Source organism: Ranitomeya imitator, chromosome 6, assembly GCF_032444005.1.
Source record: "Ranitomeya imitator isolate aRanImi1 chromosome 6, aRanImi1.pri, whole genome shotgun sequence".
Taxonomy (NCBI): domain Eukaryota; kingdom Metazoa; phylum Chordata; class Amphibia; order Anura; family Dendrobatidae; genus Ranitomeya; species Ranitomeya imitator.
The window spans coordinates 171,473,481-171,490,535 of NC_091287.1; the positions used below are offsets into that span (position 1 = coordinate 171,473,481).

A 17,055-nucleotide genomic window follows, 5' to 3' on the forward strand; every position below is an offset into this window, starting at 1 on the left:
GCAGCTTTTTTGTACCCATTCCATTATAGAAAACCGCAGGGGTAAAAAACGCAGAAAATCCGCAAGAAAACCGCAGCAAAAACGCACAAAAAATGCTGCAGAACTGCACAAAAAACGCGACAAATCCGCAGGTGCGTTTTCTGCCAGGAGAGGCAGAATCTGCACCAGAAATTCCTAAGCCTAATCCGCAACGTGTGCACATAGCCTAATCCCTCTTCCACCAAAGTACAGTTGACATAATGTAGTTAGTCAGGTAATGTTCTGCCGGTATTAACCAAATCAAGACTTGTCTATGCAGTGTCCGACTGGGGTGCTAGGGGTCCAATGTTAACCTGGACCTTGAGGGGGGGGGAATTTTCACCTGCATACAACTATTACGCTACCCTCAATCACAAATTTTCCTATATCTCTGGAATTATAAACTGGGTAGTTTGGTTAATGAATGATGAGATGCTGCTTTTTTCTGTACAGAGTGAATCAAGTGAATTATGCCACGCACTGCCCATACAATGGGGTTGGGGGACCAGATCTGCACAAGGGCCCACCGGGGGATACCCCTGTTCTCCTATGGGCCAGTCCAAGCCTGTGTCTATGTATATATTAGTGATAACTGCTTGTAATCTCCCCCTGTGATGAAACAGAAATTACTACTGAAAAGTGATTTTTACAGAACAGGAAAGTTGAGCCTAGTATAAACCTTATTGGCAAAAGTGAAAATTGCAAAATTTTAGGATTTGCTTTGTTATTGATGTGGAAAATGTAAACAAAACATGTTTCACTTGAAAGACATGATTTTAACAATAGATCTGTCAAGCTCATGCCCTGACTGATGGGCGTGAACCAAGGGGTTTGTGGCACCACTGTGCCACAAACCAGACTACCCTGGAAGGGGCGTGACTATGACAACTGCCTTGGTTTTCACTGGAGCCTCTGATGGTGATGTCAGGCTTGCTGAGATGCAGGGCAGGCAGAGACACAGGGCTGGCAGAAACGACAGAGACACAGGGCTGACAGGCATGCAGAGACACAGGGCTGGCAGTCACAGCAGAGACACAGGGCTGGCAGGCACGGCAGAGACACAGGGCTGGCAGGCACGGCAGAGACCCAGGGCAGGTTGGTGTGGTGTATGAAAGAACAGGTAGGGACCTGTTCACACAGGAGTTGCAGGTACGGATATGAAGTATGAAGGAACAGGTTGGGACTAGGATTGCTCCATCTGATCATGTAAAATTGTAATTATACCGATTTTCACTATTCTGAATCCCGATTCCGATCTTTGAATGTGATCGGAAATCGGAAGTGTGTATTTTTTTTTTTTACACAATGCTTGTGATTGACACATGAACCACCCAATGAAGAGCCTGTGAAGTGTGGGCACATCCTGAAACACCAGTAGGCATTTTAACTACTGGCATGACAGTGATTGGCTGTGATCAGGCACTATAAAAGGCTGTTGCCGCCATTTTGTGTTCACTCTACTGTGAATTCAGTTAGGGAGAGCCTTGTCTCTATCATTAGAGAGAGAGCGAAAATATTGTGTCTCTATTAGCGTTTTTGTCCTATCTATGTTAACACCTCCTGTGTTAAAGTACCTTCACTGACTGTGCTTCACTACCCTGTGCTTTTTTTCTTAAGACCTGCACAGAGTTCTGTGGAGCCAGCAGCGTCACTGTACAGCATACACTGGTCTGCTTACTGCATTCTCTGCAGATTGCAGCGCCTGTCTTTTTGCTGTTTCAGCACAATATCCACCAATCTTTTATTTTGTTCGGACTGCAGCCATTGAGAATTAGATAGATAGATAGATAGATAGATAGATAGATAGATAGATAGAGGGAACAAAAGTTATTTAGTTGGGTGATCCTATACCTCTTAGTGAGGACTGGGGAGGGGAGAGGTGTGGGAATTGGGAAATATTCTTACCTAGTTTTAGCAGAATATTTGTAGCTTCCACTTTTGCACCGTAGATTACGCCCCCACGGTGCAACTGCTACAAAAAATTCCTAATACCACCACCTGCATTTTGTGTGTGATTGCACTCTAATTGGAATCACCACAATACTTCCAATTAGTGTCGGTTTACACCTCTGTGCAGCAGTCGAGGTGTAATCACACTATCGTATTTTTGTTGTGGGATTGTGCTGCCTTGCACATTCTCACCTAGTATTCACAGAATATTTGTAGATTCCATTTTTGCACCATAGATTACACCCCCACGGTGCAACTGCTACGAAAACTCTGTGATACTTTCAGATTTTGATCAATACAGTTCACACAACACCAGTTCATATTTGTTTAGGCCACACCAGTTTCTGTTAAAGTTTACACCAAACTAGATGCAATTAGTGTTTCTTACACCTGTCTGCAGGTTTACAGGTTTAGGCACACTAAATAGGAGAACTCTTCTGCCCTTCTGCCCATCGAAGTCTAGAGAGATGAGGAAGGCAGGGAGTAAGGGACGTGGTCACGGCCACGGTCGCGGAGGTGTTGCAGGGAGAGGTCGTGGAGAATCTTTGCCTGCTGCGGGCACAAGTGACTCAGCCACTAGCTATTCCTGGGAACAGTCCTTCATGCGCAGCTTTGTTAGAGGTCGTGGTATCCCATTGCTGGGGGAGGAACAAATTGAAATCATTGTTGGATGGATGGCAGCTACGGCATCGACTTCAATTCGTTCCTCATCCTCATCCTCCCAGATACAGAGCACAGAGTCCGCTCATGTCAGTGTAGAGCAGTGCTCTGCTTCTTCACCACCACCTGCCAAATTACCCAGGCAGTTAGAATGACCGGTACAGGAGCCATCTTTACTTCTGTTTGAAGAATCTGTTGACTGTGGATCAGGGGGCCAGTCAGGCAGTATCCGACAACAGGAAGAAGAGCTTTTAAGCAGTGATGCCCAACTTTTATTTCTCTCAGAAGAAGAACAGGCGGGTAGCCCTGTGCATACAGTCAGCCGACCACAGTACACATCAGATGATGATGAAACTCATGTGGCATTAGCTGGTGCGTCCTGCAGTATACAAACGACCCTGGAGGAGCAATCGTCTGAGGTGTTGGATGAGGGTCCAACAGATGATGAGGTCATTGATCCATCATGGCTTTCCTGGAAAGCTCCCAGGCTCGAGTTCATATGAGGACATCCAGCAGAGGGCGCATCACCGTGACTGAAGGTAACTATAGGTCATTGACCTACATTACCTTCATTCCCCGGGGTTTTAAAGGAACGAGCATAGCTGCATTATAGCAGAGCTCCTGTCTGTGAAATATTCTAACCCTTCAGATGGATTTACATCCTGTGACGTTAAAGATCAACGGAAGGTATGTATATTGTTGGTTTATTATTTTTAATTTGTTACAGAACGAGGGTCTTCAGGTGGATTGAGAGAGCAGTAAAATATTAAAACAACCTGTGTGTTTATTTCATTAAAATACTTTTTAATAATGTGTGTGTTTTTTTAACCCTTTCATACAATTGGATTAATAATGGACAGGTGTCAGAATTGACGCCTCTCCATTATTAATCTGGCTTAATGTCACCTTACAATAGCAAGGTGACATTAACCCTTCATTACCCCATATCCCACCGCTACACGGGAATGGGAAGAGAGTGGCCAAGTGCCAGAATAGGCACATCTTCCAGATGTGCCTTTTTTGGGGTGGCTGGGGCAGATGTTTTTAGCCGGGGGGGGGACAATAACCATGGACCCTCTCCAGGCTATTAATATCTGCCCTCAGTCACTGGCTTTACTACTCTGGCGGAGAAAATTGCGCGGGAGCCCACGTCAATTTTTTACGCGATTTAACCCTTAAATTTAATAGCTAGAGCGCCAAAATTTTGCACATACACACTACTAACATTAGTAGTGTGTAATATGCAAAAAAAAGGGGGATATGACATGGTTTACTGTATGTAAACCGTGTCTCATATCATGTCGGGTTTAGGCAGGAGAAATGAAAAGCCGGCAATTGAATTACCGGCTTTTCTGCTATATCGCGCTGAAGTAAATATAGAAAAAAAAATTCCCATTGACTTTGCATTGGGTTTCGTGTTTCGGCCGATCACCGACCCCGACTTTTTAATAAGATCGGCCGATTTCACTCGACCCGACTTTTGAGAAAGTCAGGTTTCGCGAAACCCGACTCGACCTCAAAAAATGAAAAGTCACTCAACCCTAGTCAGCAATTCACAAAGGTCCAGACAGGGAACACTTTTTGATGAAGAGGAGGAGGAAGAATTGGAGGAGGAACTAGTACGGCCAGAGGAGGATGGTACACCACACACTGGTAATCATCATTTAAAGCAAGGATGGGGGATGCAGAGGAGACAGAGAGCATGCCTCAAGCAGGGGACAGTGGGGCATGGCCAGTCGGCAGTCTGCAACACATGAGTAATTTCATGCTGCAGTGCCTTCGAAACAACTGCCGTATCGCTCACATTCTCAACATTAATGATTACTGGGTGCCAGCCTCCTGGATCCTCGCTACCGTGACAACCTACAAACCCTGATAACACCGTTGAACCGGGATTGTAAAATGCAAGAGTTCCAAGACACACTGGTACATTCGATGATGTCCTCATTTCCACCTGAGAGGACTACTTCGAGTGTTTCACATGGCAGCTTAGTGCCTCCAGGATGGGGAAGAAGCCATCCAGAGAGCCGGAGCAGCACCTCTGCAGAAGGCCAGTTCAGTCTTGCCAAAATGTGGTGGAGTTTTGTGTGCCTGCAACCACGTCATGCACCATCCCATACGTATACAAAGAAGAGTAGCGGGCACCACAAAATTAAGCAAACCAGGGATCAACCATATGCATATAGAGAAAACCATTCAAAATTAGACAAGAAAAGAGATATGCATAGTAATGGGATCAACCTTGCTTTACTCTGGCAGTGCCACTGGCAAATCAGATACTCCAGTCCACCTACAAATACTCCAGTCCACCTACAAATACTCCAGTCCACCTGGGCTTGAGCACCATCTGCTGTTGCTCGGAAGAGTCAGTAGCACAGTGAACACCCGCTGCCGTGTTGTCGGGGTTCAGCAACGCAAGCTGGACTCTGGCTGTGCTACTGGCAATTCAAATTCTCATGTCCACCTACAATGAATCCTGTCTGCCTGGGCCTCAGCACCGCTAGCTGTTGCTCAGAATTGCACGTAGCACAGTGAACACCCGCTGCCGTGTTGTCGTGGTTTCCGTGTTTCCTCTGCTGGCTGGTTCTCAAGAGTGTCGGCAGGACAGTTGCCTCCTAGCTTGGCTCCGGGTTCCGGTAACGTAGACTGGTAATCGGGGAGATGCACAACTTGATCTGCTTCTGCTCCGTGCCCCAGTAGAGTTAGCTGGGTCTCCAGAGTGCAGGTAGTCCAGGCGGCTCCTGCTGTGGCTCCCAGTTCCAGTAACAGAAGCTGTCCTTTATTTTGAGGGTTAGTAACACATATTAACCCTACAGTCCAATACGAGTTCCATAACTGCCAGATGGTTCTCGATAGTGCTTATGGCACTTATACCTTCTGCTTAGTAACAGGGTTCCAGTAGCACCAGATGGTTCTCGCTAGTGTCAATGGCACTTATACCTTCTGCTTAGTAACAGGATTCCAGCAGCACCAGGCTAGTGGCAATGGCACTTATACCTTCTGCTTAGTAACAGGGTTCCAGCAGCAGCAGATGGTTCTCGCTAGTGCCAATGACACTTATACCTTCGGCTTAGTAACAGGGTTCCAGCAGCACCAGATGGTTCTCGCTAGTGCCAATGGCACTTATACCTTCTGCTTAATAACAGAGTCCCAGCACCACCAGCTGGTTCTCGATAATGTCTTTGCCACAGGTTTCTTCTACTGTGTTTCCGGGTTTCATTAACATCAGCTGGTCCACAAATGTGCTTTCGGACACTGGTACTTATGGCTGTTCCTCCGTGCACCTGAACTACATGCTTCACAAATTACAATTATAAATACAAGTACCAAAAGAAGAAGAACAAGAAGAACTAGAAGAAGAAAAACCAGACGAAGAAGAACCGGAAGAAGAAGAACCGGAACAAGAGGAAGAAGAACCAGAGGAAGAAGGCCCTTTCCTGGATCTCGTCATACCTGACAGACCGAACATTCAGTGTCTCCCTCCCCCACACCACCTCCTCACTTCGCCCCTTGTCAGTCGGTGTTCCTCAAGGCTCTGTTCTAGGAACCCTACTCTTCTCCATCTACACTTTCGGCTTGGGACAGCCCATAGAATCCCACGGTATGCAGTACCATCTCTACGCTGATGACACGCAGATCTACCTATCCGGACCTGACCTCACCTACTTACTTACTAAAATCCCGCACTGTCTGTCTGCTATTTCAGCCTTCTTTTCTGCTCGCTTTCTACAACTGAACATGGACAAAACAGAATTCATCATCTTTCCCCCATCTCACTCTACCCTTCCACCAGACCTATCCATCAATGTCAATGGCTGCTCACTTTCCCCAGTCCCACACGCCCGGTGCCTCGGGGTGATCCTCGACTCTGCCCTCTCTTTCAAGCCACATATCCAAGCCCTTGCCTCCTCCTGCCGTCTCAAACTCAAAAATATTTCTCGGATCCGTGCTTTCCTTGACCGCGACACCGCAAAAACACTAGTGCATGCCCTTATCATCTCCCGCCTCGACTACTGCAACCTCCTACTCTCTGGACTCCCTTCTAGCACTCTGGAACCGCTCCAATCCATCCTACACTCTGCTGCCCGACTAATCTACCTGTCTCCCCGCTATTCCCCAGCCTCTCCCCTATGTCAAGCCCTTCACTGGCTTCCTATCGCCCAGAGACTCCAGTTCAAAACCCTCACAATGACATACAAAGCCATCCACAACCTTTCTCCTCCATACATCTGTGACATGGTCTCCCGGTACCTACCTACACGCAACCTCCGATCATCTCAAGACCTCCTTCTCTACTCCCCTCTCATCTCTTCTTCCCACAACCGCATCCAAGACTTCTCCCGTGCTTGCCCCATACTCTGGAACTCTCTACCCCAACACATCAGACTCTCGCCTACCATAGAAACCTTCAAAAAGAACCTGAAGACCCACCTCTTCTGACAAGCCTACAGCCTGCAGTGATCCTGAAGTTACTGAACCGCCGCGCAACCTGCCCTACCCTCTCCTAGTGTTTCATCACCCATCCCCTGCAGACTGTGAGCCCTCACGGGCAGGGTCCTCCCTCCTTATGTACCCGTGTGCCTGTTATCTGCTCATGTTTAATGTATTTGTCTATATTTGCCTCGTATTCACATGTAAAGCGCCATGGAATAAATGGCGCTATAAAAATGTATAATAATAATAATAATAATAAGAAGAAGAACCGGAACCAGAGGAAGAAGAACCAGAGAAACGAGAAGAACCGGAACCAGAGGAAGAAGAACAACCGGAAGAAGAAGAACCGGAACAAGAGGAAGAAGAACCAGAGGAAGAAGAAGAACCGGAACCAGAGGAAGAAGAACCAGAGGAAGAAGAAGAACCGGAATCAGAGGAAGAACAACAACCGGAAGAAGAAGAACCGGAACAAGAGGAAGAAGAAGCGGAAGATGAACCGGTACAAGAGGAAGAAGACTCAGAAGAAGAAGAAGAACCAAAGGAAAAAGAAGATGAAGCAAAGGTTTAGGAAATGGAAGAACCAGAAGCACCTGTACCCAAAGCACCAGAACCAGAAGAACCAGATACCATAAGACCAGGAAAAAAAGAATAAGCAGAATAAGAATAAGCAGAAAGATAAAATGCAGAAGAAGAAAAAAATAAGTCTAAGCAGAAGAAGACGAAACAGTGTATGGGAGAGTCCATTCCTCCTCGTGGTACCCCTGGAGACTCCCTGCTGCTGTGGGGCAAGCTGAACGTGGACCCCTTCCAGTGAGAGTCCCCTGAGACAGGCCTCCCGGAAGGTGTATTTTTCAAATGTCGCTAAACCATGCAAAGTTCTTATACTTAAACTGACTCCAACACAACAGAGGAATAGGGCAAGCAAAATTATTATTTATTTTTTTTAACAATAAACACATTTTCTTAAAAAAGCTATCAGAATGAGCTATTTAAAAAAAGAAGGATGAAAGGTAACAAAGAAAAAAAATTAAATTAATAGTGGGTAGAACTCGATACCATTTATTGTACCCAGGGCAAGAAACAGCAAAAATGGCATCAATGCTGCTGCCGCGGAATGATGTGCGGACACAAATGTAGGCAGGACTCTTGCTACAGCGCAGTCTATTTTGGATTGTGGTGCGCAGCTTTAGATCTCTTCAACAGTTTTGACTGTGGCGACTGGGCGTTAGCTGTAGATTAGAGCCTTCCAGCATCTTGTCGTGTGTGACGTGGGACAGAAAGATGTTGGTGTGATTTCGGGTCATCGGTATCTATAGTGAATTTTGTGGTTTTCCCCGCTGGTTCCAGTGCATGGCCTCCCTGGATCTCAGGCATAGATTGCAGCGGAAGTGACAGACAATCATTTAAGAACTGTTTTTGCCCTTGATCTTAGTGGAAAAAAGAGAGAAGCAGGCACCTCAGCCTGGGAGATCCACAGGCGTGATAATGGTAGCTACAACGCCGTGCCCACCGTTGAAGAATAAAATGAAATGAAGAAAAAGTAAATTCCAAAGAGTTTGCCAAGCATTACGTTATTATTTTGACCCGTAGACCAAATGTACCCCATTATAACGGCTATTCATACTAAAAACAGTACTTGTGTCCTTTATTATTTGATTTCTCTGGCTCCGCTGCCTCCAATTACCAATTCTACATGTTATTTTGGCATTTTTAGTCATTTAGAAAACACCACAATGTAAAATATGTGTTTTAGGAATTCCGATTTTTTATCCCCATTGACTTCAATGAGGATCAGAAATCGGAATTCCCGATCGCCGATCTTCAAATGTGATCGGACCGATCCTTTCTGATCCAATTTTTAGGGTGATTGATCAACCCTAGTTGTGACCTGTTCACACAGGAGGTGCAGGTAAGGAAACAAGCAGGAAGGAAAGAAGTATGAAGAAACAGGTTTGGACCTGTTCACACAGGAGATGCAGATACGGAAATAAGCCAGAAGGAAAGGAGAATGAATGAACAGGTTGGGACCTGTTCACACAGGAAGAGAACCGCAAGCCTACGGACAGGAGGGTAGAGCAGCAAGAGATAGCGCAGCAACAAAAGCTAAGCAGAGCGGAACCACAAGGAATGCGGAGAGGAGCTGCAGCAAGAGATTACTGCAGCTGCAGAAGCTAAGCCGAGCGGAACCGCAAGGAATGCGGAGAGGAGCTGCAGCAAGAGATTACTGCAGCAGCAGAAGCTAAGCAGAGCGGTACCACAAAGAATGCGGAGAGGAGCTGCAGCAAGAGATTTCTGCAGCAGCCGGAGCAGAGCAGATTAGAACGGAACAGAACTGCAGGAGTGCGGCGCAGAAATAAAGCTACAAGAGAGTGGAGCACAGGCAAAGCCACAAGAGCCGCAAGAGTGCGGAGCATAAGCAAACAGAGGACACAAGGAAAGACACAGCAGGAAAAGAAGCCACAGACAAGGAGACAAAGGTAGGACAAAGTTCAGACAAGGTAATGGAACAAGACAAGGTGCAAGAACAAAGACACAGGGACCTGTTGTGAATTCTGCTCTTGGGCTCCCTCCGGTGGTTGTTGATGGTAATGCAGTTATTCCTGAGCAGCAGTCTTGGACAGGTGTTTCTGCTAATTGCAATTCGGACTGGGGTATTTAGCTGTGCAGGACTCATTAGTCCTTGCCAGTAGTCAATGCTCCTTTGGAAGTGTTGGTCCTCTGCCTGGCCCCTCCTGCTTGCTGCCAATTCAGCTAAGATAAGTGTTTTCTTCATTTTTTTAGACACACTGCTGTGTGTTTATTTTCTATGCTTATCTTGTTTCTTTTTTGTTCCTGCTAGACTGTGCCTGTTGTTTTTCTCAGTCTAGTTGGACTCGCTGGAGTCGCAGATATACTCTCCACATCTTTAGTTAGGTGGTGGAGTTTTTGTATTTTTCTGCTGTGGATATTTTGTAGTGTTTTATGCTGACCGCATAGTATCCTGTACTATCCTTTCCTATCTAGGTAGAAGTGCCTCCTTTGCTTATCCCTGTTTTCTGTCTGCGTGTGTCTTTTCCTCTCCTACTCACAGTCATTATTTGTGGGGGGCTACCTATCCTTTGGGGGTCTACTCTGAGGCAAGAGAGTTTTCCTATTTCGATCTTTAGGGATATTTAGTCCTTAGGCTGTGTCGAGGTGTCTAGGTCTGGTTAGGCACACCCCACGGCTACTTCTAGTTTCGGTGATAGGATCAGTGGTTGCGGTCAGTAAAGTTACCACTGCTCCAGCGAAGGTCATTTCATGCTGCTCCAAGGCCACCTGATCATAACAGTACTACTGGCCAACAATGAGTTAATTGCATCTCAGAAGAAGGGAGGAAAGATCTTGAGCCATTTTTTTTTCTTCAGTCTGTTTTGTCTTATCCTCCCTCTTTATCTCTGGGTGGCTGAAGAGCCTTGTGCTAGCATGAGTGTTCAGGAATTAGCTTCTCGTGTAGACCAGCTTGATGCTAAAGTACAGGGTATTTCTGATTACATTGTTCAGACTCCTGCTTTAGAACCGAAGATACCTACTCCTGATTTGTTTTTTGGTGACAGGTCCAAATTTTTGAGTTTTAAAAACAACTGTAAACTGTTTTTTTGCATTGAAACCTCGATCCTCCGGGGATTCCATTCAACAAGTTAAGATCATCATTTCCCTGCTGCGTGGTGATCCACAGGATTGGGCATTTTCCCTGGAATCTGAGGATCCTGCTTTGCTTAATGTAGACTCCTTCTTTCAGGCGTTAGGATTACTGTATGATGAACTTAATTCGGAGGATAAAGCTGAGAAGACCTTGTTGGCCCTGTCTCAGGGTCAAGAGGCGGCAGAATTGTATTGTCAGAAATTCAGAAAATGGTCTGTATTGACTAAATAGAATAATGATGCTTTGGCGGCAATTTTCAGAAAGGGTCTTTCTTAATCCATTAAAGATGTTATGGTGGGGTTTCCCACACCCTCCAATCTGAGTGATTCTATGTCTCTGGCCATTCAGATTGATCGGCGCTTGCGGGAGCGCAGAACTGTGCGCGCTATGGCGTTATCCTCAGAGCAAATTCCTGAGCCAATGCAGTGTGATAGGATTCTGTCTAGAATGGAACAACAAGGTTTCAGATGTCAGAATAGGTTGTGTTATTATTGTGGCGACGCTTCCCATGTCATTTCTGTCTGCCCTAAGCGGACCAAGAGGATCGCCAGTCCATTTACCATCAGTACTGTACAACCTAAATTTCTGTTATCTGTGTCCTTGATCTGTTCATTGTCATCATTTTCTGTCATGGCGTTTGTGGATTCAGGCGCCGCCTTGAACTTAATGGACTTTGAGTTTGCCAGGCATTGTGGTTTTCCCTTGCAGCCATTGCAGAACCCTATTCCTTTAAGGGGCATTGATGCTACACCCTTGGCTAAAAATAAGCCCCAGTTTTGGACACAGGTGACCATGCGTGTTGTGAATTCTGTTGTCGAACTCCCTCCTGTGGTCGTGAATGGTACTTCGGCGAGTTCTGTCCATGGACTCCCTCTGGTGGCTGTGTGTGAAGCTGCTGCTTCTGAGGTTCCTTACACAGGTGACGTGGTTTATCCTTTGGTTGGCTGCTCTATTTAACTCCACTCAGATCGTTACTCCATGCCAGCTGTCAATGTTCCTGCATTGGTTCAGTTCGCTCTTGGATCTTTCTGGTGACCTGTCTTCTCCAGCAGAAGCTAAGTTCCTGATAGTTATTATTTGTTCATTGTTTCCTTGTCCAGCTGGTTATCATGATTTTGTCTTGCTAGCTGGTAGCTCTGGGATGCAGAGTGGCATCTCCGCACCGTTAGTCGGTGCGGAGGTCTTTTTGCACACTCTGCGTGGTCTTTTGTAGTTTTTTGTGCTGACCGCAAAGATACCTTTCCTATCCTCTGTTTGTTTAGTAAGTCTGGCCTCCCTTTGCTGAAACCTGTTTCATTTCTGCGTTTGTGACTTTCATCTTTACTCACAGTCAATATATGTGGGGGGCTGCCTTTTCCTTTGGGGAATTTCTCTGAGGCAAGGTAGGCTTTATTTTCTATCTCTAGGGCTAGCTAGCTCTTAGGCTGTGAAGAGGCGTCTAGGGAGTGTCAGGAACGCTCCACGGCTATTTCTAGTTGTTGTGATAGGATTAGGGCCTGCGGTCAGCAGAGCTCCCACATCCCAGAGCTTGTCCTGTGTGAGTTTAACTATCAGGTCGTGCCGGGTGCTCCTAACCACCAGGTCCATAACACATGCGCATGGCGCCAGCCCATCAGGAAGATTGTCGATTTCTGGTGTTGCATAATTTGCATGATGCTATCGTGCTGGGTTTTCCATGGTTGCAAGTACATAATCCTGTTTTGGATTGGAAGTCCATGTCTGTGACTAGTTGGGGTTGTCAGGGGGTTCATAATGATGTTCCTCTGATGTCTATCGCCCCTTCTCCCTCTTCTGAAATTCCAGAGTTTTTGTCTGATTTTCAGGATGTATTCGATGAGCCCAAGTCCAGTTTCCTTCCACCACACAGGGACTGCGATTGTGCTATTGACTTGATTCCAGGCTGTAAGTTTCCTAAGGGCCGTCTTTTCAACCTGTCTGTACCTGAACATACCGCCATGCGGAGCTATATTAAGGAGTCTTTGGAGAAAGGGCATATTCGGCCATCTTCTTTACCATTGGGAGCGGGGTTCTTTTTTGTTGCTAAAAAAGATGGTTCCTTAAGACCCTGTATTGATTATCGCCTCTTGAATAAGATCACGGTCAAGTTTCAATATCCTTTACCTTTGCTTTCCGATTTGTTTGCTAGGATTAAGGGAGCTAGTTGGTTTACTAAGACTGACCTTCGGGGGGCTTATAATCTTGTTCGTATTAAGCAGGGTGATGAATGGAAAACTGCGTTTAACACGCCCGAGGGCCATTTTGAATACCTTGTGATGCCATTCAGACTCTCTAATGCTCCATCTGTTTTTCAGTCCTTCATGAATGATATCTTCCGGGATTATCTTGATAAATTCCTGATTGTATATTTGGACGATATTTTGATTTTTTCCGATGATTGGGAGTCTCATGTGCAGCAGGTCAGGATGGTATTTCAGATCCTTCGTGACAATGCCTTGTTTGTGAAAGGGTCTAAGTGTCTTTTTGGGGTGCAAAAGGTTTCCTTTTTGGGCTTTATTTTTTCTCCCTTGTCTATAGAGATGGATCCGGTTAAGGTTCAGGCCATTCATGATTGGATTCAGCCCACATCCGTGAAGAGCCTTCAGAAATTTTTGGGTTTTGCTAATTTTTATCGCCGTTTCATTGCTAATTTTTCCAGTGTGGTTAAACCCTTGACTGATTTGACAAAGAAGGGCGCTGATGTGGCGAATTGGTCCCCTGCGGCTGTCTCTGCCTTTCATGAACTTAAGCATCGTTTTACTTCTGCTCCTGTGTTGCGTCAACCGGATGTTTCTCTTCCATTTCAGGTTGAGGTTGACGCTTCTGAGATTGGGGCAGGGGCTGTTTTGTCTCAGAGGGATCCTGTTGGTTCCTTAATGAAACCGTGTGCCTTCTTTTCCCGTAAGTTTTCGCCTGCTGAACGCAATTATGATGTCAGCAATCGGGAGTTGTTGACTATGAAGTGGGCGTTTGAGGAGTGGCGACATTGGCTTGAGGGAGCTAAGCACCGTATTGTGGTCTTGACCGATCATAAGAATCTGATTTACCTCGAGTCTGCCAAACGGTTGAATCCTAGACAGGCTCGATGGTCCTTGTTTTTTTCTCGTTTTGATTTCGTGGTCTCGTACCTTCCGGGTTCTAAGAATATTAAGGCTGATGCCCTCTCTAGGAGTTTTTTGCCTGATTCTCCTGAGGTCTTGGAACCAGTCGGTATTTTGAAGGAAGGGGTGGTCCTTTCTGCCGTTTCTCCTGATTTACGACGGGTTCTTCAGAAATTTCAGGCTGACATACCTGATCGTTGTCCTGTGGGGAAGCTGTTTGTTCCTAACAGATGGACTAGTAGAGTGATTTCTGAGGTTCACTGTTCTGTGTTGGCTGGTCATCCTGGCATTTTTGGTACCAGAGACTTGGTTGGTAGGTCATTTTGGTGGCCTTCTTTATCGCGTGATGTGCGGTCTTTTGTGCAGTCCTGTGGGACTTGTGCGCGGGCCAAGCCTTGTTGCTCCCGTGCTAGTGGGTTGCTTTTGCCATTGCCGGTCCCTGAGAGGCCCTGGACGCATATTTCTATGGATTTTATTTCCGATCTTCCTGTTTCCCAGAGGATGTCGGTTATCTGGGTTGTTTGTGACCGATTCTCTAAGATGGTTCATTTGGTGCCTTTGCCTAAATTGCCTTCTTCTTCTGATTTGGTTCCGTTGTTTTTTCAGCATGTGGTCCGTTTGCATGGTATTCCTGAGAATATTGTGTCCGACTGAGGTTCCCAGTTTGTTTCTAGGTTTTGGCGGGTCTTTTGTGCTAGGCTGGGCATTGATTTGTCTTTTTCTTCTGCATTTCATCCTCAGACAAATGGCCAGACCGAGCGTAATAATCAGACTTTGGAGACTTATTTGAGATGCTTTGTGTCTGCTGATCAGGATGATTGGGTGGCTTTTTTGCCATTGGCCGAGTTTACCCTTAATAATCGGGCTAGTTCGGCTACTTTGGTTTCGCCTTTTTTTTGTAATTTTGGTTTTCATCCTCGTTTTTCTTCTGGGCAGGTGGAGTCTTCTGACTATCCTGGTGTGGATTCTGTGGTTGACAGGTTGCAGCAGATTTGGCTCAGGTGGTGGACAATTTGGTGTTGTCTCAGGAGGAGGCTCAACGTTTTGCTAACTGATGTCGCTGTGTTGGTTCCCGGCTTCGGGTTGGGGATCTGGTTTGGTTACCTTCCCGTCATGTTCCTATGAAGGTTTCTTCTCCTAAGTTTAAGCCTCGGTTTATTGGTCCTTATAGGATTTCTGAGATTATTAATCCGGTGTCTTTTCATCTGGCGCTTCCGGCCTCTTTTGCTATCCATAATGTCTTCCATAGATCTTTGTTGCGGAAATATGTGGAGCCCGTTTTTCCCTCTGTTGATCCTCCGGCCCCTGTGTTGGTCGATGGGGAGTTGAAATATGTGGTTGAGAAGATTTTGGATTCTCGTTTTTCGAGGCGGAAGCTTCAGTACCTTGTCAAATGGAAGGATTATGGCCAAGAGGATAATTCTTGGGTTTCGGCCTCTGATGTCCATGCCGCTGATTTGGTTCTTGCCTTTCATCTTGCTCATCCTGACCAGCCTGGGGGCTCTGGTGAGGGTTCGGTGACCCCTCCTCAAGGGGGAGTACTGTTGTGAATTCTGCTCTTCGGCTCCCCCCGGTGGTTGTTGATGGTAATGCAGTTATTCCTGAGCAGCAGTCTTGGACAGGTGTTTCTGCTAATTGCAATTTGGACTGGGGTATTTAGCTGTGCAGGACTCATTAGTCCTTGCCAGTAGTCAATGTTCCCTTGGAAGTGTTGGTCCTCTGCCTGGCCCCTCCTGCTTGCTGCCAATTCAGCTAAGATAAGTGTTTTCTTCATTCTTTAGACACACTGCTGTGTGTTTATTTTCTGTGCTTATCTTGTTTCTTTTTTGGTCTTGCTAGACTGTGCCTGTTGTTTTTCTCAGTCTAGTTGGACTCGCTGGAGTCGCAGAAATACTCTCCACATCTTTAGTTAGGTGGTAGAGTTTTTGTATTTTTCTGCTGTGGATATTTTGTAGTGTTTTATGCTGACCGCATAGTATCCTGTACTATCCTTTCCTATCTAGGTAGAAGTGCCTCCTTTGCTTATCCCTGTTTTCTGTCTGCGTGTGTCTTTTCCTCTCCTACTCACAGTCATTTGTGGGGGGCTACCTATCCTTTGGGGGTCTACTCTGAGGCAAGAGAGTTTTCCTATTTCCATCTTTAGGGATATTTAGTCCTTAGGCTGTGTCGAGGTGTCTAGGTCTGGTTAGGCACACCCCACGGCTACTTCTAGTTGTGGTGATAGGATCAGGGGTTGCGGTCAGTAAAGTTACCACTGCTCCAGCGAAGGTCATTTCATGCTGCTTCAAGGCCACCTGATCCTAACAGGGACCAGGACCAGGATATTCTGCCTCCTGGAGGGCGGACAGCAAGAGCAAGGCAAGAAACACTGAGACCAGGATATACAGCCTCCTGGAGGGCAGACATACAAGGTCAAGGCAAAGCTAGGAGTAGAACCTCCAGAGAAGGAGGAACACAGAGCAAGGCCTGGCAGCTCAGAAGCAAAACACTAACTGAGTTAACACATTGCACAGGTCCAGTCCACAGGGTGGAACTGCCCTAAATACTGGAGGCCTCTTGGTAATTGGTCAGGAACAGATTAGATAGGTGCACCCCGATTCCATAAGAACCAGAAGGTTCTGGCGCCGCCCCCCTATGCACACAGCCAGGAAGCATGCAGAGAGCAGAGACACAGAACATGAAGCCGGCAACAGACAGAAATAACAACAAGACCTGGAGCAGTGAGTAAGATGATGTGTGATGGATGGGAGGCCATGTAGTGATGCCAACAGAGTTATTACAAGATCTTTTTTATTGGCACATTCTCTTTAAGACACTTGGAACTTTGTGAATTTATTAAAGTCCAATGAGAGTCAGCAAATATCAAGAGCAAGCAATTTTCCTAGTTCTTATTCTAAACTCTTGTTTTTCATTGTTAATATTATAAATAACAACATGAGGGTATATTTCAGAGAGGTGTGAGATAAGGCTGAGCAAACATTCACTTTTAAGCCAATTTTCTGTCAACTAAAGTGTCAACAGGTAAACAAGTAAAATTCATTATTTTTCATTCAATGCTCATAATGTACATAGAATAAATGAGCCTGAAACCTGCTGATATTCAATGTTATCTAATAAGTAAGCTTCAGTATGTGGCTTAGTAATATAAAGCAGCAAAACGTTTTGATCACTTTATTATACAGTTTCTTCACTTACATAAAATAAGACTTCATATCACACTGAGAATTCTCA

At 45.8% G+C, this 17,055-nt stretch overlaps 1 protein-coding gene across 5 annotated transcripts in view; it reads left to right on the forward strand.

Moving 5' to 3' along the window:
• PDE1C (phosphodiesterase 1C) overlaps nt 1–17,055 on the forward strand; it is a 1,560,705-nt gene that overhangs the window by 1,393,867 nt on the left and 149,783 nt on the right. The window lies entirely within an intron of this gene.